Source organism: Doryrhamphus excisus, chromosome 7, assembly GCF_030265055.1.
Source record: "Doryrhamphus excisus isolate RoL2022-K1 chromosome 7, RoL_Dexc_1.0, whole genome shotgun sequence".
NCBI lineage: Eukaryota > Metazoa > Chordata > Actinopteri > Syngnathiformes > Syngnathidae > Doryrhamphus > Doryrhamphus excisus.
In genome coordinates, this window is record NC_080472.1 from 13,728,673 (window position 1) to 13,754,946 (window position 26,274).

At 40.8% G+C, this 26,274-nt stretch overlaps 1 long non-coding RNA gene across 3 annotated transcripts in view; it reads right to left on the reverse strand.

Annotated features, from left to right (window-relative positions):
* Window positions 1-25,841, reverse strand: part of LOC131132815 (uncharacterized) — a 38,596-nt gene extending 12,755 nt beyond the window's left edge. Inside the window, exons 1-3 of one of the 3 annotated variants that reach the window (XR_009130440.1) lie at window positions 25,523-25,841; window positions 6,727-6,759; window positions 6,545-6,632 (exon numbers count right to left, since the gene is read on the reverse strand). This is a non-coding gene — a long non-coding RNA (uncharacterized LOC131132815). Of the gene's footprint in view, window positions 1-1,850; window positions 6,760-19,668 lie in introns of all 3 variants that reach the window. The other 2 variants (XR_009130438.1, XR_009130439.1) reach the window with 2 other exon arrangements.
* Window positions 25,842-26,274: the final 433 nt, after the last annotated feature.

The following is a 26,274-nucleotide window of genomic DNA, read 5'->3' on the forward strand; positions in this document are numbered from 1 at the left end:
TTTCTCTTGCTGGCCAGGAATAGGGAACTCCAACCACTTCTGTCTGATGCTTGCATAATCTAAACAAAATGAGCTTTGCCTCACACTGGGAAAAAATATTTCCTGGTAGCCATCACTCAACTGGGCATGCCCATATCCAAGTCGGTGTCCTCTCAACCACACATGATAAAGGCTAGATGTTAGACTGACAACAAAATCATAACTGTCAAGAGGATCCACAATTTTAAGCAGTTTAGATTACGATGTGTAGCAAAGCCTGTTATCACGACGGGGCATGGTGAATTGTTGACTTCAAAATGAAGTGTCCACAGCTACAACAGTTGAGCTGCATATCTACAGATATGTGTTTACATTTGTTCCAGGTATTTATTGAAGTATCTTTTGGTGTGAATAGCGCTTATTTCATAACTCCCTCTTGAGACTTGGCCTTGCTTTCATAGTTTGTGTTGATAGGCAGACCATAATCTTTTCCTCCTTGGCAAAGGTCTGCAAGTGCCTCTCCAGGGCTAGAGAGTATGATTCCCTCTCCCACAGCACGTTAACATCCACACTCTCCGCCAGCTTCCAACTCAAACAAAAGTGCTGTAAGGTGGCTCCAGCTTGCTGCCCGTGCACACTGACAGGAAATGATGTAAAGGCAGGCTCACGTCAACACCCATGAATGGTCAGGTATGAGCGAGAAGAAGGAATGGGATGGATTTCACTACTGTGTTTTTGTGCAATGACAATAAAGGGAGTCTATCTATCTATCTATCTATCTATCTATCTATCTATCTATCTATCTATCTATCTATCTATCTATCTATCTATCTATCTATCTATCTATCTATCTATCTATCTATCTATCTATCTATCTATCTATCTATCTATCTATCTATCTATCTATCTATGTGATGAACTCATCAGATATCCACCAGGCGCTGCATTCAATGCCAGTGGAAATTCCCTTTTGGCAAGTTCTTAGACAGACAATACCAGTGGTTTGGTCCAAGTTTCAATCTAATCATCTTACACCCAATGCACAAAAAAGCCCCTGTGTGATTGACTTATTCAATAACATGCTTCACGTTACTAAGACGTTTGGCATTCTGCTTCAAAGTGACTCACTTCATTTACAGAGACTGTACAGTCGTGGAAAAAAATGACTTGTAAATGTATATCTGTAACACGAATGGTTGCTAACTAACTAACTTGTCCATGTAAAGGTTGCGCTTGATGCTTTTTAAGAAATCTTGCCCAAATTTTACACAAATGTGCTTGTCAGTTTCCTGAATGCACATACCAAATTTCATGGCGATTCAGCTAAACACACTCAATTAACATTTTTGAACAATGCTTTCAAAAACAATTAACTGGAGTGGCCGAGCATGACTTTCGCCGAAGCATGGCTGAAGGATGAGTTTGCTGTGGAAGAATCTCATTAAACATGAGTTTTGAGCAGAAGCAGTCACTCACTCTGACCTCACAAATCCACTTTCTGGATGAATGGGACAGAAATACCACTCAGAAGCGGCCGACTTCATAATCACTTCCTATGAAGGTGCCTCCCCCAAAACTTTTGTGGTGGACTGCTGTAGACTATGACTATTACACGCCAAATTCCCCCCCACATGCACAACATGTCTACCTGTGTGTGTGTGTTTTGTCTATATACCTCCATTTCTAAAACATGGAACTGTTTATGGCAGGAAGTTTGGATAAGAAGAAGGCGGCTCCTGTTAACTTCCTGATAGGAATGTGCGGGGAAACCTCAGGTGCGTACCACATAATACCATGCAAACACTTGTATGATTAAAAAAGTCAAGCAAAAAACACCAGATTACACTTAAAAATAAGTACATTTTACTTACAAGGTAAGTGTGTATCCTCTCCTTTTTATTAGCAGCACACACTTTTTCTTCACAAATCCAAAATTCTCCATCCATTTATGTGTCCATCTTCACTTTTTCTTCATCATCTAAATGGGACTGAAGTTCCGGACTCTGAGCATAGCCTGACACTGACAGTTACACACTGCTCTCTCTCACTCTCTCTCACTCTCTCTCACTCTGTGTGTGTGTCCTGTCCTACAAAACAAAGTAGGTGTGTCTCTCATGAAGCAAGCCAAAAAATGTGAGTAAAGAGGAGGAAACGCACACCCACAGACGAGTCGATGATCGATGGGCTTTGTCACCCACTGGAGGTATGTCTGTTTATTTTGAATGTGTAAGAGGAAGTTACACTGTAGGTAGGTTATAGGTAGCTTAAGACAACGCCAGAGGCCACTTTGTTAGTCTTATTTATTTATTGGTATCAACATTTCAGCTTTATCTCTTTAGATTGAGGGTCTGTCCTATTTTTTTGCAGTTTTTTGTTTAATATTATTTCTACCATGTGCCCCAGGCCATTAAAAAACAAACAATGGGCATATGATTAATTCTAGGTACAATTAGCCAGCGGATATTCATTTTGAAAACATTTCAGAACAATCATCTCTACCCTTGAATTAGCCTAAAATGGTAAAGCTAACAAAATTCAACACACTGGTTTCTTATGACATATATTGGGTCATTGAAAACCACATTTAGCTTAACAGAAACTAATGAGCTGCATGGCGTCCGAGTGGTTAGCATGCAAGCCTCACAGCTAGGACACCCGAGTTCAATTCCACCCTTGGCCATCTCTGTGTGGAGTTTGCATGTTCTCCCCAAACAAGTGTGGGTTTTCTCCGGGTACTCCGGTGTCCTCCCACATTCCAAAAACATGCTAGGTTAATTGGCCACTCCAAATTGTCCATAGGTATGAATGTGAGTGTGAATGGTTGTTTGTCTATATGTGCCCTGTGATTGGCTGGCCACCAGTCCAGGGTGTACCCCGCCTCTCGCCCGAAGACAACTGGGATAGGCTCCAGCACCCCCGCGACCCTCCTGAGGTTAAGCGGTAGAATGAATGAATTCATGGTTTTCAATTTGGACAATTGACTTTCAATTATTTGAATAATTATTTGAATAATTGACTTTCAATTATTTGAAAAGTCAATTGTCCGCCACATGGTGCTACCCTTTCCCATTCAAAGCATGCAGCAACATGTCTCCCCTTTATACTGTTTTCTGCAAGCGTGTCTTGTTTGTGAAATGATAGGTGAGTGCCTCCCTTGATGTTTGGAAAGGTGTAAATGAAGAAAAAATATGTCTCACACACACACACACACACACACACACACACAGCCAAAGGCATCCAAGTGTGCACATGCATGTGTGTGTGTGATGCCAATTGCTCTACTACCACAGGCGGCTGGCAGGGATCCCAGCAAGGCCAGGAGACTGATTCAGGGGGAAAAAGGTGTTAAAACATCAATAGGATTTTGTTACAAACCCACACTTGTGTAATGTGTAGTGCCTTGCTCAAACCTGCAGGACATCACACCCAAAGCATCTTCTCAACGCCGCAGTCAACTACTCCACAATTGCACTTAGCCTTCAGTGCACTGAATGGTAAACAACCAAGAGAATGAGAGGAACTCTATAAAAAGAGCCAGCGTCTCCATGGTGACGCCAGAGGCAAAGAGAGGGGTCAGTCCCACCGGCCCTGCCAACTTCTTTCTATAGCCCAAAGCAATATGACACGATCATTTGCTTTCTTTGACCACGTCCACGCTCAGAAACCAAAGGTCAAAGACAGGAACAATCATCCAGGGAGAGTTCTTCAGTACATGAGTTCATACTAGTGTTTCAGTGCGTATTTGCTCTTATACTGCACCTTATACAGATACATCTTTTCGGAAAAAACAACTAATGACCCACCTAGCATCTTCTTTCAAATAAAAAAAGTAAACAAATAATAAAACTTTGTAAACAACATGTATACATTAGTTCCTCGGTGCGACGTAAACTGGTACTGAGGATCCTGCTGTGCTCTGTAACGATTGACAAGTAGACTGACCAATGAGGAGTGAGTGAAGCAACTGACCCATCCCATCTGTCATAATTCCACTAAAACGGACATCATAGGGTCCTCGTTGTTGTATGACCAACATGTAGACTCACCAATGAAGAATAAACAAAGAAACAGAGCAATCACAACCGGCCAATCACGAATGCCATGTGTAATGATTGGCATGAGTACGGACCAATCTTAACAGTTTTCCTGACAAATGACAACAATAAAAATGAGTGACCAATCACTACTCTAATCCAGAGTGAGTGACGCAACCAACCAATCATTGGTCCTGCTTGTATTATGAACCACGTGTAGACTGACCAATAGAGACATGGAGACTGGCCACCGTGTCGTCTCTGCAGTCACAATTCGAGCAATTCGAGTCTGGTGTCCTGACTCAGCATTACATCAGTGTAAAAATTCAAATGACTCCACTCATAAATGATACACCGTTGGCATATCATTAGTGGGCTGCCTCTTTAACCAATCACAGTCTCCAGAGTGTAGTGGCACTAACTGGGTCACAGGTGTAAGCAAATGAAGCTCCTCAGAGAAGCACTTCGCTGGAAAGAAAGAGGGCTATGTTTCCCAATAGAGATCATGATCTATGGTCACACATAGCGGGGTTAGAACGGCATTTAAAAAAAGAACACCGCACACGTGTGACCCCTTGCCTCTCATCCTGCTAAAAAAAGACTTGCTGACGCCATGTTTGTGTTTCAGTCTTTTTTTTGTCACGAGGAAGTGGAGGGCAAAGGTGAACCACACAGTGAGCGCCCAACTATTCATAAAGGTCAGGATTCTTGGAACGGCAAACAGAGTAATAGCAGGCACGCACTAAATCAGTTGTTGTCATTTATCATGGGTGGCATCCAGGCTTGTCCACCAATAAAGACATGTTACCATGGGAAATAAAGATTTATAATGGACTTTTTTAAACCTAATTTTTGTATAATGGGCATATCCACCAGATGGTACTGTGTTTTTTTTTAAAAGCATTTTAGCATTTTGTATTTTCAATGGGACATTTCTTTTGCCATTGTGGCTTTCAGCCAAATGTTTGAAAAATGAATATCCTCAGGCAAAAATGTCACTGATACCAACACGGTACAAAATGTCCACAGGATCTCTTCAGAGTTAGTCTGAACTGTTTGTTCATTCTTGGCTCATGATAGTTGTTTCCTGTTCCTTCAGTGTGTGTGTTTATTTTGACATGAAGCGCATGACTCAAGAACAATAAATGTTAATTATTGACGCATTAAAATGTCACACACTCACATGACAGAAGCTGGGGAACAGATGAAAAAAATGAATAAATCTCAAGGATCCTATCATATTTTCAACATAATTAAATTGGAATGGTACATTTACTGTTATATGAGTGTATGTGTGTGTGTGTGTGTGTGAGGTTGACGCACTGTGACTCATCATTTTATGCAATACCATTAAAGGTGCTTTTAAAGGAGGCAACAGGCATAACCCTCTTTCAATGGGTGACAGATGTGGGTGAACAACAAGAAGCCAATGGAATTCACACACACACACACACACACACACACACACACACAATGATTCATCATTGTGCATCACAAATAATCCTACGATATTCTGCATTGTCGTTGCCATCTTCAACCACGGTCTTGTGTTCCCAAGCTTCACCCCACAGCTCAAATCTTATATAGTGGGAGCTCGGTTTTGGTTATTATTCTGTTTCAAATGGTCTGAAAAAAAGTCCAAAAAAATGAATGTTTTTTTCCCCGTATGAAATAATGTAAATCCAATTCACTCATTCCAGACACCCAATAATTTGGTAATTTTACATGAAGAAAACAAAGTTAAATCGATACATATTTTTGGCAGTAATTTTCATAAAAACCATACAAAAACTGTATTTTTGCAAAAAATAGCTGCAAACAACTAACGTTTCTGTGATACTAATATATTCTGTTGTATTTCATATGCATCCAATCCAAATTGTATTGGTATATGTATTGGTATATGTTTGTATATTTAAGTGTTAAGTGCTGTGTGATGAGTTTAGTGTTCTGGGTAAGAGTACACCGTGAGTCAGTCTGGTATATCATTGTCAGCATTTTTTCCTAGCTTATGATGAGTTCCTGTCCTGTCTCCTGTCCTCACGGACGTGGACATGTGCGGGTTATACACCGAAATTTACGGTAGTTTGCATTTAACAACATGATTTGTCTGGAATCTTAAGGAAGACAAAAAATGTATAGTGTGATTTTCAGTGTGCTGCCCTGCAATATTACTAACATACTACATAATTTATACATCTCCCTCCATGTGCTGCCATTGTGCCTGCAAGCAAACATAAAGTCCAAATGAAGAGCCAAAGTTCATTGTGAGAAGGAGTGGTCACAAAAACGCACACCCTTTACAACAGGTAGAATCATGCTAACCCGCCCACACACACACATTTTTCTCGTTCCGCAGCCACATAAACAATTGAGTGTAGGGTGTAGACACACAAAGAAGCCTTAACCACAGCCAGCACGGGTGCACAAATAAAATTGATTATGCATCGTCGCTTGGTGTTGGAATTACGGATTCGGCAAATCAAGTGAAGGATTCTTACACACAAGTACACAAACACCCACGTTCAGACCTTCGTTCCAGGAGTGCGTCATTCCAGTGCTGCCTGCTAATTTGAGCCCCGCACACATTGACGGCTGTGCACTAACCTCCAGCGGTGTCTGTAGAGAGAGAGAGAGAGAGAGAGAGAGAGTGAGAGAGAAAACATGGTTACATAAGAAGTCCCTGAGAGATGGACAGCATCTCTTTACTGACCGCCCTTGGTTATCAACAGCTCGCCTCGCAGTCCTGTAGGGAACAAGGGAGGAGAGAGACAGTTACATAAACACCATTCAACATCATCAAACACAAATTACAGTATACCCATTCAACGTCCTTTCAAAAGAACAACATAGCTGTGCAAGAAATTCCAGGTCAATCGGTCAAACTTTTGACTTTAAAACTGAAATATAATAGGACAAGCATGCACCGTAGGGGTGCATGTTTTGGTGTGGAGTGGTTCAAGTTAGTTGAAATAAATTCACACTGTCATGTGAAAAAATTAGTTTGCCGTTAGAAAAACATTTTGCTTGATGGACATGTTTCTCACGCAATGTTGCTCAAATTTTACAAACACGTGCGTGTCAGTTCCTTATCTGTTATATTATCTTCCTGATCTGTTGGGTGCATTTGTGAGAATATTCAAGTCAACATGACTGCCGGGGGTCAAACTTTGAGATTTAATAACAGTAACACCATGTAGCAATAATAGCACAGACAACACCGTCGAGGTTAGTAATACAAGATGGAAGCCAATCCCAGGGCACATATAGACAAACAACCATTCACACTCACATTCATACCTATGGACAATTTGGAGTGGCCAATTAACCTAGCATGTTTTTGGAATGTGGGAGGAAACCGGAGTACCCGGAGAAAACCCACGCATGCACGGGGAGAACATGCAAACTCCACACAGAGATGGCCGAGGGTGGAATTGAACTTGGGTCCCCTAGCTGCGAGGCCTGCGTATAACCACTCTTCACCGTGCAGCCCATCTATTATCATTTATATGCAACAATATATTGTGATATATATCATTATTGTATATAAGCCATATCACCTATTCCTAGTGGCGGTGCATGTTGTGACAAATTTGACAAATAGCTTACACAAAAAGTAATTAGAAAAAAATAGGACATCATTACCTACTTCCCAGCAGCATTACACAGCCACTACTAATCAGACAGTGTGCAGTGTCCAGCAGAGTAATAAAGTTGCCACTTACATGACGCTATATACTTTATATGAGTGTATTGAAAGCCTTTGCTAGCTTGTAAACATAAAAAAAAGGAATCAAACCAACACTTTGGTTTGATTAGGCTGGCCTGGCTAACACTTTCTTGTTGAACACAAAAAAGGATCCTGAACAATATTTTGAATTTACTAATTTAATACACTATTTTGTAGTACTCTTCCAAACAGTAAGTTGTAAACATATTGGAACAACGGAATTTGATTTATTGCAAAATGTTCCACAGTTTGAAAGCTGCACGTCATCAAAGTGTAATCTTGACTTGCTGTAAATCAACAGCACACGAGAAGGGAGGCAGTCAATGGATTTCATAGTGGGAAGTAATGTATCACGTTCTAAAGGCCAGCTGTGCCATCCGCTCCTCCTTACTGAAATATATTCTGGATGAACTCAACATGCACATCATGTATTGTACATAAACTAATGATAAAAACATATCTATTGATTTACTACGTTCCTACTTATCACAGGATAGGTCAAATATTTTGAGACGTCTGCTCAGTGAGGTCATTTAATTACATAAATGCTACCTGAATTAATTAAATCTTTTATAAAGGATTATTTAACAAAGGCATTTGTGCATATAACTTCACCAAAAAATTAGTCAGAGCACTTGTTTGGGACATTTAGCCTTCCTGATACATCATGCTAGGTGTCAGCATGTTAGCATTCATAGCATGCCAATATTAGCGCAGTAGAATTTTTTTTGCTATTTTCATTGGTAGACACATACATGAGTGTTAGCATGCAAACATTAGCATTATAACAATTATAGTAACATTTTAGCAGTTTCCAAGGTAAGCACTTGGAAGTATATTCGGTGTTAACATACTAATATTAGCATAGTGACATTTTTTGCTATTTTCATGGGTAGACACATTTATATGAACACTTAGCGGTATCATACTAGTATGTTAATATTAGCGCAGTAGCATTTTTGCTATTTTGATTGGTAGATTGGTAGATGAACATTATCATGCTAGGTGTTAGCATGCTAATATTAGCATGTTAACATAATTATGGTAACATTTTTATCATTTTCCAAGGTAAACACCATCATGCTAGTTGTTCCCATTTTAACATTAGCATGTTAGCATGTTTCCCCGTCACTCATCGAAAAAAGCATGAACGGTATTGACACATACAGTACACAACAAAGCAGGAAGCTGGTCCGGCGGCAGGGAACGTTCACAAGCCTGGACGTACAGCAGTGCTGTCAGTCCTGTTGCCCCTGGCCCGTGACACATTTATCCGCTCAGCTTGACAAGGTAAAGACCATAACCAGGAGAGAACGTACATTGCCTGAAGGACATGTGACTGATCGAGCGGCTATGGAGCAATTGTCTAATATCCAGCTGCCGGGAGATGTCACATAGTGCATCCCCATTGTCTTAAATGGTATAATCTAGTGATGACAGCGCTCATTATTTTGACAAGCAACTCAAGTGGCTGGCTCTGACGATGTAATGAATGGCATGTACACCGTGTTCTTGAATGCCTCCAAACAACAACCACACACTTTGGCCAAAGAACGTTTCCTGGCATCGCCCCAACTCTCTCCGGTACCCTGTGCACACTTGGTGTATGACACACATTTCAGTCCCCTATTTTCTTGCTGTAAAGTTTTGGTTAAATTCAATAAACACGATATCTTAGCATCTTATCTTGAAAAATGTTATGTTTTTGTATGTGATATATGGCACCTATTATGCAGGACTAGGCAGATTTCAGTGTACTTTATATGTAAAAAAAAATTGATAAAGTGCATAACAACTCCTCTTCAAAGCCGCACAGTAAAATAATGTGTTTTGATTCAAATGTTTTTGCAGACATTGACTAAGGGCCAAGTTAGATTCCAGTAAATTTTTACTAGTGATCAGGATCGCCATCTGGAATCACAGCGCTGCAGGATTTGGGTAAGATAGATACTTTGGCTTCATGAATCATACCTGATAATATCTAATAAGTCAGGATTATATTACATATGTCCAGGTATTTCTACTCTATGTATACAGATAAAAGAATAAACTAGTACTGTTCTCCGCTTATGCTCTCATCTCAACAGTGGTCCGATTTTCCCATAAATCACATGAAGGGAGTTGTTTTGTCGGATGTGAACAATCTCAGGCACGTGGGTTGTGTACCATGTGTTTGTGTGTGTCTCTATGTGTGTGTGAGACTATTCCTCCTCCATGAAACCCTCAGGGTTGATTCGGTAACCTAACACCCACTCTGGTCGGCTGCACGCTTTACGACACTTACGAGACGTAACACAACTTATGAACTCTGGCGCTTGTTCAAAAATGTTCTTTTATCTCTACATGACTGTTTGCTGACTCAGGCTTTTTTGTTGCTAAACTAAAAAGGAAGAGAAAGAAGAGTTTAGCATAATAGTGGAATTTTAAGCGAGTCATGCAGCTTATGCGGTGAACTTTTTACAAATCTATTGCATGCCACCACAACAGGTGGCGCTGTTGATTCCATTTAAGGCTGCCGAAGGCTGATTTTATTGCTTTTAATGATCACATATCATAGGTAATGAACTGAAGGTGTGTGCATATTTGGGGGCGTGGTTGCAAGTGTCACTAATGCAAGGATATGATGTCCATCCATCCATTTTCTATGCTGCATAATCCTCATTAGGGGATAGAGGTATGCTGGAGCCTATCCCAGATGACTTTGGCAGAGGGGCAGAGGGGCAGAGAGGCGGGGTACACCTTTGACTGGTCGCCATATACTAGACAACCATTCACATTCATACCAATGTACAATTAAATAGAGTCAATTAATGGTTTAGAATAGTGATAAAAGTCACATGACACAGATTGTGACACTTTTCTATAGTTGTAGAATTGAAGGATATTTTTCTATACTTTTTGTGCACTTGATTCAGATTTCTCAAGCAGGATGTTTTGTCAGTATAGGTACGCTTCTTATTTGCGAAGCAAAATGCATTACTTTGTGAATGATGATTTGTATTTGCAAACCAGAACGAGTTTATATGGCAATCGTTGGCTGTGAGTAAAACGTGTTGTGCCTGTTTTTGAGGTTTGGGCATGATTTGGCATCTGGTGCTGCTTGTTATGCTTTCCACTTTCTCATGCACTACACATTATCAATAAAGTGATAAAACAATGATATGAAAATAAAGTTACCACATCATTTCTTATCAAAGGATCTTCCTGCTGGAAAATGTTAAGTGAATTGACTCGTCAGATGGCAACCTCTGCTGGATCCTTTTCCCCTGTGGATGGGACCATCAAACCACTTTCTATTTAAGTTACCGGAAAAAAGGAATTATTTACAAATTAAAGCAGGGATCTAGTGCATGAAAAGGCTTGTTTGTTTTCTATATGTTCAAGTTGCAATCACATCAATTCCTTGAGAATACAATGAGCTGGCTGAATGACAATATTCACAGGCTGTATGCAGTATATGACACCCAGAAAGCCTATTTGACAAATATTATGTTCCATGCAAAGCAAATACATTCATTCAGTTTTGCAATTGACTGCTCTGCCTAGCCCAAGGGAAGCAATGTGAAGCACTCTTGACTTCTTACACAAGAGCGATTGTGTCTTGTCATGCAATTCCGGTTCAATTAACCATAACCGCAGTCTTTTTGTAAACTGGTTGCTATACTGTCATGTTGTACAGCAGTCAAAAGCTTATGTCTGATCTTGTCCGGCAACACAATTGGCAGCCACAAACACACAGCAGCAGCAACAGTGCATTTGCATGCAGGACGCATAGTTCTTAATTTCACCACTGTTATTCAATCTGTCTTCCTTCCTCCCTGCTGCTAGAAATACAGCAAAATGGTTCGACTAAATTTAATTAGTTCCAAAGAATTTAGGATCCTACGCTTGAGATAAAGGTCAGAGGAGACGCGAAAGCCAAACATAACCATGACTTTAAGGTCCAGCATATTGGTGAGGGCTGCACGGCCCTGGTTGTGGTCAGTGTGCAGGCCTCACAGCTAGAGTTCAATTCCACCCTCGGCCATCTTTGTGTGGAGTTTGCATGTTCTCCCTGTGCATGCGTGGGTTTTCTCCACAGACTCCGGTTTCCTCCCACATTCCAAAAACATGCTAGGTTAATTGGCCACTCCAAATTGTCCATAGGTATGAATGTGAGTGTGAATGGTTGTTTGTCTATATGTGCCCTGTGATTGGCTGGCCACCAGTCCAGGGTGTACCCCGCCTCTCGCCCAAAGACAGCTGGGATAGGCTCCAGCACCCCCTGCGACCCTCGTGAGGATAAGCGGTAGAAAATGAATGAATATTGGTGTGTTTCGATATAGTGTCAGAAAATGGTGCTAAAAATGGCCACCTATGTGGCCACCAACTTCATTGCGTAAGAAATGCAACAAAAGCCGAGAGGTATTGAAAAAACTGTACGTCGTGGGGACGGTCAGTTTCAAGGCGGACATCATTAAGTGCAGAATTGGACATCCACGCTCATGATGTGTACTATGTAGACCTTGTGGTCATTAAATCAAGTAAACATGCGAGTAATGTTATGTCAGCCGGGGTACGTGAATAAAAATTCAGAGTGCACCTGAATGCCTCACAGCGCAAGGAGAATGGAGCAGAAAGGAGACAGAGCGTGAAGTTTTGTGTATATTTTGTACTTTAGATACTGCTTTATCATGTGCAGTGCAACATGTGCAAAAGTTGTGGCTGTAACATGTATGAGTATGACTCTATGGAGCGTTTACAACAGGGGTGCTCATTAAGTCGATCGCAATCTACCAGTCGATCGCGGAGGTGGTACTGGTCGATCGCTGGTCGATCGCGGCGTGACATTAAAAAAATATCATCCTAGCATCAATGCCGTCACTTGATTGATATACAGGGCAGCCATTCAGATGACAACTGAATGTTGCCCTTCGGGCGACCAATCAAATCAAACAACGTCTCTAAGTGCAGCAGAACTTACGATGTCAGCCTATCATCCATCCCCGTTACTTGATTGACATACAGGACAACCAGTCAGATGACAACTGAATTTTGACCTTTAGGTCACCGCTCATGCGTAAACAACGATGCAAAGTGCTAAGCTAGTCGGCGAATTGCGAGATTTTAAGCCCTCGCTAAAGTTTATGGTCACTAAAATGAGTGAAGGAGCTGGACCAAGTAAAAAGGCAAAAACTGGACCAAGTAAAAAGGCAAAAAACATATCACTTCCATACGGATATGGAATATTATACGGATATTATGATACGGATATTATCCATGACTGATAAACATTTGGAAGTGTGCTTGAGGCTGGCTATCAGCAGCTACTGTCCGGACTATGCATCCCTGGCTGGTTCAATTCAGTGCAAGTCATCAAAGTAAACTCAGGTAATTACAAAAAATGTTAATAGTTAATTATGTGTGTTTTGCAATATTGGCTCATTTGGTTATGTAAGGTACATCAACATACATTGTACGTACAAATAATCCTCAATACATTTGAAAATAAATAGATGTTTTGCATTTTTGTAGTGGGTAGATCATTTTGACTCGGTCATTTTAAAAGTAGCTCGCATGCTGAAAAAGTGTGAGCACCCCTGGTTTACAACATGCAACATGCTAACTGCTGGTCTCAGCATACTGTTCCCGGGCGCTGCTGCAAAAGCCATTGTTGATAAATGCTTGTCACAGTACAGAAGTGCCATTGCCACAGTGTGAAAATTATTGAAAATTATGGATGGCCCCTAAGATACTCCTGTGTTCCTGTGAAATACATGCAGTGAAAAGTATAACGAATCCTATACAGTTTCTGGACTTCAGGACATGATGACATAACATTGATAAAGTGGCCCATCCCACTCATTTTGAATGCCTTTCCCCTACGACTGCTGCATATTCATATTTCATTTCGACTTGAGGTGAAGGTGTTCCACAGGAGGCATTCATGAGTTTAGTGTGTATCTGAGGCTTATTAGGGCTTTGCTGAGTAAGCAGATCACACAGCTCAATTAGAATTAGCTTTCAAGCTAGCTTTTATTCTGGTCTTCATGAATTTACATTCAATTCAGACTATACAAAGTTTATATGCAGCGGCCATAGCTTTAGGCATAATTTCTCTTGACAGTAAATACCACAACACAATACAGAATTAATGAATTATTGTAGAGCTGCAACAATTAATCGACTACCCAATTAATCAACAACTATTTTGGTGATTCATTCATGTTTTTTTTTTATTTAAATGTGTAAATATCCTTTGATTTCAGCCTCTCAAATGTGGATTTTTTTTTTTATTTCCTTCGTCATCCGTGAAAGCAGACCTATTATTTTTGTGTTTTTGTCAAAACAAGATATTCAATTTTGACGTTGTTGGGCATTTTTACCTCTTTGTCGCGGACCCAACCACTATCTTTATTTTCATTTGGTCCATCTATGGCCTAACTGATGACTCCAGTAATTGCAACTTTGGATGAATCGACTAGGAAAATGATCATAATTGAATTTTTCTGTGCATTTAATGTTGTACTCAAGCTATTTGACAAACATTTAATATCATGTTAACATAATATAACATAACATAAGTGGCAACCTGATGTTTGTGCACTTATTTGCTCCAGCTGTTCAAATATTATATTTCCAAATCAAGAGGCAGAAATTTTTAATGTTTTTGTAATCCAATTAATCGAAAAAAATAATCAACCAATTTATCGGTTATTAAAATAATCATTAGTTACAACCCTAAATTATAGTCACATTCACTCCTACTTTTTGTACTTTTTAGATGTTAAATAAAAAATGCAAGCATTTCTATACCAATTACTGCAAAATACACTAATGCCCTAATCACATTATTGCACTGCACTTATATATTTAAAATATATTCCTTATTATACATTTGACTTCATATACATTATATCAATTTTCTATTTGGTTTATAGTCATATTATTTTAATATCATTCTATCATATAATACATACTATAACCTCAAAATAAATGCATAGTGAAAGGCATATACTGTATGAAATTGTATTTTTTTGATAATTAAAATGATATAGTATAAATACATATACATGGACTATTCTAGAATGTTTTTTTATTCATTACAATTCTTCTCATCCTTTCTCTGATTTTCTTGTCGTCTGGTCTCTGTGCCTCCACCTCCCACCGCCTTGCTTCTTCCCTGTTCCCACGGCAACTCATGGCTATTGGTTACATAATGCTTGCGTTGTCAGCTTTGTGTGTGTGCGCGTTTTGTGTGTGTGTGTGTGTGTGTGTGTGCTTAAAGCTGCCCCAGGCTTGGGAAACCAAAACGTTCAGGTTTTATTAGATTCTGAGCTCATGCGAATGCATTTGCTGATAGCGTTAACACTGGTTGAGCTTAAATACATCTTCGTTCATTACAGTGTAACTTGCTAAAGTCAGTGTCCCACTTATGTTGATGTGTCCCAAGACAACCAGTCTTGTCCACTGTGTTCTTCTTATCACTAAATGTGCTCGCTAGAATCCAAGTCGATAAATCGTCAACCGCTTATGTGTGTCCAAGTGCCCCTTAGACTGACTGACGTCAAGTTAAGCAGGTTCCACTGTATTCATTTGGATTAAACACGGGCCATTATGGTTCACGACATAATGATGCCTTGTATGTAAGACCAGCCTACGCCGAGTGTATGAGGCACGTGTGTGTGTGTATGATAACGTTCAATGCTGTTGTTGGTGCTATGAATGGGGATTAGTGTTTGATTAAATAGTGAGGTGGATGTGTGGCGGATCAACACACACAACCACACACACACACCGTCATGGCCGTCAGATTCCTTCTAATGGCATTAGGCAGGCCACAGCAGGAGAAGGCCAAGCTGCTGCTCACTTCAATTAGAGCCATGGCAAGGAGGCATGCCACACACTGAGCATGTCTTCATTCATCTCATTTTATATTTATGAAGGGAGAAATCAGGAAATACATAAACGCTGCTGCAGGGGAGATTTTGGCACATTAGTGACGTGTTTTTACACAGGAAAGACCGGGGTGGATTTGCATAAATGTGTGTGAGACGAGCAGCTGCAGTGACTGAGCTCTTCTCTTTAGAAGCCCTCCAGACTGCAAAGGAGGAGCAGAATGTGGTAGTAGTAAACACACTTATTTACGCACTTACACTTACTGATTACATAAATCCTCAGCACTCAGCAACATTAACATATTAGCTTGGTGTTAGAGGTAACGGATCAGAATTTCCAGACTACAGAGGGCACCGATGTATAAAATAGTAGTCTACCAGAAAAGTTCTTCATCAGCGTCTTCATCCTCCTCCTGGGGACTAAAACCACTAAAGTCGTCTTCTTTAGTGTCAGAATTGATCAGCCTGATAATTCCTTCGTCACACAGTTTTTCAGTCTCTCTCTCTTTTGTTGTCACTATTGAAGTCACTTTCAACTGGAGGCAAATTAGCCATTAGCTTAATCTGTCCTTGTCATCACGCAGCCTTTCAAAACCCATTTTTTATAGCAATTTTTTCGCTATAAAGAATGACACACAATAAACCTTGCAATCCTACCTACACTTGATGTTCCCAGCGTCACTCATTGGCTCCAATATTGAGACATGAGACACTTTTTTCTATCAGAGTTCGACACCTTCCATGGTCCAAACAGCTGTAGTAACTTACACTTGATCAAACCTACTTAATATTTGTCAGATCAAAAACCAATCTCGGCATAACACTACAAAACATGATATTAGCGTCCACTTCACTTGCCCGTGCATGACTTCCTGATGCTGCACTCTGAGCATCATGGGAATTATAGGTCTTTTTAGCCGGTCATATCACTGCATAAGCCACAGGGTTCAGACAGCGAGAAAAAGTAGCAACTCATACACCGTAAATTACAGTAATAATCGTATATATAATAATTTGTACAATATGATGGGGGTCAAGAAAAATGATCTGCTAGCTAAAAACGGCCCATAGCTGCACTTTGGACACCCCTAAGGAAGAGATTCAAATCACATAAAAAGATCCTGTTTTTGGTACTGAGTATTACAAGAAATACGTGAATATGTATTTTGCACGCCATTGTCCAGGAAGAAGCATTGAGTTTTTTTTTCTGGGAACATCACAACGTGCTCTTCCATCTGAGGGAAGCAGAGGCAAGGCTATTAACAGTAAGTGTTCTGGGTCCATTTTCAAAAAATCTAGGCCAGTCACTCTGACGTAGGTAACATGGCGTAGAAGAAGGGAGCTGTGGCGTGGCTCATCAATGTGTGGAAGAGGCGTGTGAAGTCAAAACTGGAAGGAGAACCTGTACAGCTGGTCTATTTGGTTGTGGTCACCGGGGAAACTGGTGTCATAGTGCAGAAAGTCAAATCCCTCACCCGCCCTTCTCCACGCACTGGACAAACACAGATGACAGGCCAAAGAAACTCTCCCAGGCAGGACCCAGAAACGGAACACACAAAAGTAAATCCAAAAGCAAATAGAGCCAATCCGGTAGTAGTGGCATTATAGACTCCTTTTGTAAGGGCGTTGCGCTCTGCCCCCATTACGTATTTATTCACAAGTGTCCCTTCTTCTTTGCTTACATTGTCACCATCTGTTCTGTTGCCTTGGAGATGGACAGTATGACAGGACACCAGGAGGTCAGTAGGTGTAAAAATCCTGACTAAAGTTATTGCAACAGGCTACAAATTAGAATTACAGTTTCACCATGACTGTATGTACTATCACCAGATAACCAGTACATCTCAAAAAGTGTGGGGGGGCACACCCAGCATGCAATTAGACTCTTGAATACACTTATATGCATCACTGCTCACCATTTCATTGCAATTCGCTGGTTTCAGTTTTGATGGATATGATCAGTCCCTCTAGTTTCTCAATAGTTTTTCAAATCAGGGGGCACAAAAACATTGCTGTCCCCTGGAGGAACCTGTTCCCCTCAGAAGGGGCTTCAAAATAAGAAACATAACCACCCTGAACTCCGGGCCAACACTATGGACACCCCTGTTTTTAAAAATGCGACTCTGTACTTATTTATTTGAAGTACCAGGACATTACAACACATTCTATTGAATTCTATGTTTATCTGAGTGTTTTAACATTTTTCTTTGAGGTGGAAAAAGTCGCAAATTAGATCTTTTTTAGGGACCCCATTAGCTGTGCTCTAAAAAAAGGATGGACAAAATGGAATGAATCAGATTTATGAAACTCCTTAGTCAAAGTCAAGCCCACAAAACACCCACTATAACTTTAGGGTGTTTATCTGAAACACCACACAATTTGGTACACACCTTTGGTGGACTGACAAGTACATGTGTGTCAAATTTGAGCAAGATTGGTTGAAATACATAGTCACCATCAACCAAAACGTCTCTGCAGAATGCAATAGAATGGCACAGAATGGCAATAAGTCATTGACCATTCGTCTAATGATTATAAAACTCACAATTCCACAACACATAAAGGGCTCCACAACTTGCATGGCTGGAATGCATTGTATTTGTAGCTGAAGGCCAATTAAAAAAGAAAAAAAAAACGGTCAAAAATGGCCCCCGAGCCGCGCTTTGGAGACCCCCATAGTAACTGTCCACCCCCTGCCACTCCACCAACACTGAGGAAGAGTTTACACTTTCCATGCCCTCTGGCGAATTCCGGCCAAGGATACCCCCCCCCCAAACCCATGCTTTACTGACCGACCTTCTGAAATAGTTAAAGTGCTTAAGGAAAAAGGTCAGTGTGGTCTCTGAGCCAAGAAAAAGGAACACTTCCCCTTTTTGACAAGTGGTTTTGAGTGTCATGTACAGACACCAGACAGCATAGGAAACATGACGCACGCGAGGCGATCTCCCTCCCACTCTTGCTCTGTGTCTTTTCCCATCTCCAGCTTGAACAAGACACTGGAGAATAGCGAACATAGCAGCGCCGGTTCATGTGACGCTCCCCTGTGCCTTTGGCCTACTTAACGGCACTGAAGCAATCTGTCCCTGCTCTGATACCATCCCCTTTCTAACCGCAGCGCATCCCCAGCACAACCGTTTAACATCCCTGTCCAAATACAGTCAACATTCATGACATTACAATCTAAACCATATAATTAGAGCCAACATTTACAAAGGGAAGTACAAATGTTGAAAATGTTGACCTAACCCAACGTCGACATGCATGGTCGATCACATTTGTCGACATATAATATGAGGCACACAGGGGGCATTTTCATGTATGCAGCAAAATAACTTTAGTGTCTAGTCCCACAACATTAAGACACAGTGACTTCCTGCTCAGTGCAAAGTAAGCTGCGGATTCTACGACAGCAACTAACAAAAAGCCCCCATTTAGTTTGCAAAGGAAAGATTTTGTTGGTATTGTAGTCAAGACATGCAACTAAAATACTACATCAGTATAAAATGTCATTTGAAAACACAAGAATTTATCTTTCAGTTTCCATTTCGGTTACTTTGATAACCATATATGAACGACACTGAACAAAAATAAGCATCAGTTACAGTAAGTATTAAATGAACAATATTTTAATTTTTCTAGTTTGCAGTAGTGTTGGGCTGCACAAGTGGATAGCGCACAGGCCACACAGCTAGGAGACCCGAGTTCAATTCCACCATCTCTGTGTGGAGTTCTCCCGTGCATGTGTGGGTTTTCTCCGGGTACTCCGGTTTCCTCCCACATTCCAAAAACATGCTAGGTTAATTGGCCACTCCAAATTGTCCATAGCTATGAATGTGAGTATGAATGGTTGTTTGTCTATATGTGCCCTGTGATTGGCTGGTAACCAGTCCAGGGTGTACCCAAAGACAGCTGGGATGGGCTCCAGCACCCCCCACTATCCTCGTGAGGATAAGCGGTAGAAAATGAATGAATGAAGTCATTTCAATCTTGTACTGGTTTTGATTGAATTGTCTCAAGGTATTTAATAAGAATGTTTTCTTGGCCTTACAGTTCACAAACAATAGCGTATCATTTCGGCTTTCTGCTGCCCGGTTGCATACTATGCAGCTTGGCGCTAGGCCAGACTCTCCCTGCCGAGTCACCTTCCATCCTGCAGGCTGGGCAACAACCGACTCCCCGCAGACAAGCGCAGGCCCATTCACAGAGGCTCCTGTATGAAACACATACAGTAAGCACCACGCTGTATGATTAGACGTTTACAGTGTTGCAGTGTGCACATTCCTGCCTCACATGGGGTAGATGATTACAGCATTTCCTTTTTAGACACTTGATTCATTATTCCATCGTTGGCAGTGGAGAAATATTACCTTTGGACACACAATAACCTCACTGTCACACAAGGCATGCTGACACAATATGATCCACAGGTCATGCTGACGGCTTTAAACAAAATATGATCATTTATTTCTTTATACTTCAAAATTGGATCACATCAGAAATGTAAGTCGCACGTCATCACAGCTGTTTTTATACGCAGTATATTTGTTTCCAGTGTACAAAAGTGCTACTAATGAGTTTTAATACCGTAAAACAGGCATCAACTTGAACATGGATATTATCAAGACAAAGAATAACATTAGAGTTTATAGTTTCTCCCATCCCATCATTTTTGCTCAGATTTTAAATAGCCGCCATGTTTTCCCCCCATTGTCCTACGAATCCAGCAGAGGGCGCTATTTCACAAGTCAATTCATTCAACATTTTCCAACAGGAAGATGTTTTGTCAAGATGTAGTGTGCAACTGCATATTTTCCAAGGATAATTCTCCCTGTCTGTAATTGTTTCATAATGTGTAAAATGGAATTTAAAAATGACGTAATAACTATGAGAGGCATATTTCAGGGTTCAGCGTATCATACAGTTATCCCTCGTTTGTCGCGGTTAATATCCTTCAGACCCAGCCGTGATAAGTGAATTATCCCACAAAGTTAATAAACTGAATATTTTTGTAGTTAGAGCATAGAAAACCTGTTTGACTTTGTAAATAAGATTTCTACCATTACACTCCTAATATTATTATTATTTACACGACATTATACAATGCACAGGCTACGGGATCATTGCAGGAACATAAGAGACTGACATTGCGTATATGTGTGTGCATTTGCATATAGCAAGGTACCAAGCTAACAAGCTAACTTCAAGTATACTATTTCCAACATAGTGGGGAAGAAGAACAAAGTAAGCCAAAAATGTACCACTTCCACACTGAATGGGAGGAGATTTTTTTTTTCACTCGTGTTGGACCTGCCATGGCTGATCCACTCCACTTTTGGGAGAATAACATACTAAGCACAGGCAAAAAAAACAATCATAATAAAAAAAACTGGCTTTGCTACACATCTTAAAGTCTGGCATCAGTCAACAATATCCATGGGAGATGTGAGTTTTCTTCAGCAAATAGACGACATAACATAATGTTGCTATTAAAATGTGACTGTAATGTTAGTACTGTAGTGTTTGTGTCCTGACTGTACACAGCATCTATTACATCGTGCAAGTGTGCATGAATGAAAAGTCATTTCAAAAGTAATGTTGAATAATAGTAGAACATGGGACAAAAATAAAGCATCAGCCGACTTACTGATCATGCTATCAGTGACTAGGCGGCAATGTGACAAACCACAGTCTGCATTCATTCTTCCGTTGCCCTGTGACTTGCTTTTTGTTTTAGGGCCTGCCTCCTTACAAAGTCCCTGAATATAAAAGTGCTGTAACGTCAATGGCTGGAATCACAAACACAAAGTGTTTGGGTGTTGAAAGTTGACTACCACACTTGACTAACCTCCATGTTTGCTTCTTTGAGTCTTTCTTCGTATGTCGAGAAGCATTTGTCGAGATGTCAATAGTTGTATGTGTTGCGAAAGTTTCACAGCCAAGAAGGTTCGAGAGGGCTCCAGTTTGGCAGGCGAGTTAGCTAGAGAGATGATGAGGTCACCGTGAATAGCAAGCGGGGATGTTGGCTCAGAATTGGAACAGGCCAAGCTCTGAACAAACACAACCTTGTGTCACTACTTTTATAGCGAGCGAGAGGGTAAACACATTTCATAATCAAATTGGCCAAAACCAGTGTGAACAATGACTGAGTTCATGTGTGTCGAGTTGCGCGTCACTGTTCCTAAACTACGTATGTTTTATCTCGCTATGTTGTCCTAACCCTTCCTGTCCCCTGTCTCTCTTGATTTTCTGCAGCATGTCTGCTATTCCCCTTTAAGACCGACTCCTGCGTCACTTCCCCTCTTGGTCGGCTGTCATGTAAACACAAGCACACCCCTCATCGCATTGTATTCACACGCACGCACACACTCACAGAATCACATGGGAGGTGCTAATTATGACCACATAAACCCAGCGGAAATACGACTTTCACAGCTGGCTGTTCGAGCTCACAATAAGACACACACAAAAAAAACTGCTGTCCCATTTACTTCAATTATTCAGCAAAAACACACTTGAGGAAAAAAAGTAATGGGCTCATTTCTCAGATTCGCCTGTGTTCGCATGTTATGGCTACAAGCAGCAATGTGGCTCATTTATATTAGAAAGAAGGCAAGCATAAACACCTGACCGAGGCCATGCGCATGACGTGCACAACGCAGGACTGTCTTGTACAGCGAAGACAAAAACAGATACACAGGAAAAAAAAACTTAATCAAACACTGTGCATCAACCACTATACCTCCATGCAGTATCTCTCATGGTTGAACCACTGTACAGTCATTGGCCAGGCTGAATGGCAATCATGACAGGCCTCCATCGACATTCATTGCTCTATTGCCCTGTGGCTCACAGGAGGTCCCACCTTCTTGCAGTGTTTCTAGACTGTTCAAACGCTATACGATCAATGGCCTACTCTTTGTTCATATAGTCATTGGCCAGGCTGTAGGGATACCATGACAAGTCTCAGTCACTCACTGGTCATGTAGGCATTGGCCGGGTCACATGGTAGTCACTGCAAGCAGAACACCAGTGTAGAAACCGACCCTTTGTTTGTGCAGTCATTGGCCGCTCGACACGTCAGTCATTAATGGCAACGCCACTGGACAGTTCTGTCTGTCACACTGTTACTATTTATACCAGGGGTGGGTAGACTGCAGCCTGCGGGCCACATCAGAGCCGCCAAACGTCCTCATCTGGCCTATTGGCATTTTTTCCAAATCCTTTTTTTTAGACCTTTAACATCAAAGCTGTATCCGGCAACATGACTTGCAGCGCTATTGTGGCACGCTTGAGTCATACAGGAAAATAGTCAGAGGCGGTCTGTAGCTTGTACAAAAGGGCGATCCAAACAACGCAACACGTCAACACACAAGTGATGCACAACGTAACCTTCCCACGACACCATGTGTGCATACATATAATATCTACGCAAAATACCCATGCCAACAATACACCCATATAGTCCTGCCGCAAGGCATACCGGGTAGCTTGTGATACTCTCTCTACCAACATTTTTGCTTGGCTGATATGTTGGGGAGCTCATCAGGCACGTGAAGAAGGACGGACATTAACATACTCTTCGTATCCAATATTTGTATTGTTGTTGCTGCTGGGCTACCCAGCATGCCTTGCAGGCACTTGTAAATAACAGCTGAAGTTATGTGTTACATTTACCGGTTCGCTATTGTTTATCACCCACGTTGTCACCGTCGTTGATATACAATATGTGATGCGTGTTGCGTTTTTGTTATGTTGCACCGTGAGTAACTATGCCATTCTCTTTGACGGAAGTACAAATATTCACCAAATTGTCAGCCATTTTATCTGCATATATTATACAGTAAATAGCCAGAATAATAAACATGTTGTTCAGTTTGGCTTGCTCTTCTACTGGATCCCACCAGGATGTGCAGATGTTCCTAATGTTGTGGCTGGAAACTGCTGTTTAAATTAGCTTGAAAGGGGTGACAGATTTGTTCGTAATGAAGGAAAACACAGCGAGATTAACGCTGGTTAATGCCACGGGATTATCACACATTTCTCTATCATGAAAGAAGGCAAGGACAACGAAGCCGGTGTTCGACACTGCTCTGACTTGTTTGGGAGCATTTGTTACTTTGTTTACTTCGTGAAATACAAATGCTGCATTCAAAGAACATTTTACCCTTAAGGAAATGTCAAAGCTGTGAATTTTGACCTATAATATACAGGAAAAAGACGACTAAACAACACAAAACCCAACAAAACGAGTTCCTTGTTTCAAGATTTGACAGCTGGTTGTGTGTGGCACCTGGCATGAGTGAGTTCGAGAACAACCTAATGCCAATCACAGCAGCCATACAGACCTCCACTGAGGCCAGAACACTACTTCCTGGTACATCGTGACTCTGAGAATGAACAAAACTTGCCGTATCGATCCTTTATCCAGATTCTCACCATGATTTAACAGAGGAAACATCCCTTTAGCAAATGCTGCTAATTATGAAGCAAAATGACCACTGTGGTGAAAAAAGGGTCATAAAACAACAGAGCTTTTGCACAAATATCATATGAAAAGACACCAAGCGATGGATAGATGGGATCGGATTCAATGATTTTTATTTTGTGACGAAACAACTTCCTGATTTCCATTCGTTGTGATTTTTAATATTGTCAAATTAAATAAACAACTTGCGCTAAACGTCCTAAGGACCAAACATTTCTTGTTTTTTTAGAACAACTTCAGTATAAAATATACATATCAAATATTAATTAAAATTTGTGGATTTTTAACCCTTTGAAGGTCAGTATGTATTATTTTACAACAAGATACATCACCATTTGCTTAGAGATGCCAATTCTAAAATAAATATCCTCTGACAAATCTTATCTATATTCATTTAACACAATCACAATTTTTACAATGTAAAAAAAAACGGAATGACAAAGTGACTAAAGCAATGTGTGATGTGTTTTCCCTTCCTTCTTCAATATTGTCTGTTTGCGGCCCTCGCTGGAAAGTTTGGAACCCTCTGGCACAAAGCTTAAATGACTCTGATCTGGTCACCCTGCTGTGAATCAGCACTTTTGTGTTGGATATTTTATAGTCATTTTCAGAAATATCTGTGTGTTTCTTTTGTGTTTTTGATACTGTTATTTGCTACAAACTCAGAGAATAGGTTTGTGGATACAGCAGGTCTTTGGGGCAACAATTTGGGGCAACAATTGTCAGTACTGTTTTTTGCATTTCTTAGCTAAAAAAATAAGGGAATAATTGTTATATTTGGTTGATATTGTGACATAGTTGGAAAAAGAAGTTGATACAGTAATGTCATGTGTTTTAGTCTGATTATTATCACCATCACAAATGAAAAGCAAAACCACTAAATAATTGAAGTATAAAGTATTGGTATCTGGAATTATTGTATTTATTGGTATTGGATCAATCGCCTACCACTACTACTATATTTATCCTAACCTTTTTTTGCACAAGTCCTCCATAAGTTAGAGAAGTGCTTTCTCCCACGCGAATCCTCATTAAATGTCAGAAGGACTGCTCAACAACTTGTTCTTGGCAGCTCAAACTGACCCTCCAGTATGGCTTTTTTCTTTCAATTTGATCTAAATGGATCAGGATATTTCCCGCCATGCCGGGAGCGATGTCCTTGCTGATGAAAACACGGGTTTGCAGCTCCACAGAGCCACTATCCCCACTTGTTTACTTCCATTTCAATGTGCGCAACAGCACCTGGAATGCGGACACTGGTGGTGGAGCACAAATGGCACGTCATCTACCCTGCTTGGCTTCTTCCACTGATACTCCCAAGAAAGAAACTAAGCGATGTGGATGTAAAGGGGACTAAAAGCGCGCATGGCACCTGCGACAGAAGCGCACATCTGCGAACGGACGTAACTTGACTCACTCAAAGGCGCTCCTCATCTTCGGCGGGACCGTGACGTTCCTCCAACACACTCACAGCTTTTAAAAGGTGCAGGTGCACTTATTCTTTCCACAAGTCCGTATTCTCATCTTCTTCCTCCTCCCCGCTGGGGCTGCTTGTCGTCGGATGACTGCGCGCATTTCCTCGGCCGCTTTTTGCTGTTCTCTATCCAGCCCAGAAGTGTGCACAGCGTGTTGCTGCAGTGATATCACGTCTATGTGACACGATCGGGACTCTGGCAATAGCAACTTAAAAGGACTTCCCCCCGCCCCCCAAAAAACTCCAACCCGGGCCGGTGGACAGTGCTTTTACCGGAAGGATGACGACAACGATTCGTACAAGACACGTGATGATGTCACCGGTAGCCATAGTGAAGACGTAACGCTGTTGTGGGAACGATGATGTTATTATGATCAAAACCTTACTTATTTAACCTTAAGAGATGCTGCAGACATTTTGTGACATCAGGATTTTTTTTTCCTAGGAATGATTTGTTTTTTTACTTTGGCTGTGTTGAAAATAGGTTAATTAGGTGAAAATACGAAAATGTGTCTGCTTTGCATGAACATATGGTATACTAAAATATGCTATTCATAATAACTATTATAAAAATATCAATTATTAATATTATTTGAATACTTTCTATTCTAGCTTCCGAGAGACCTTACAGTGATCATAGCCCAATGCAGGAACAATATTGGTTTGAGTAGTACTCGGATAAACAGACCCTTCAC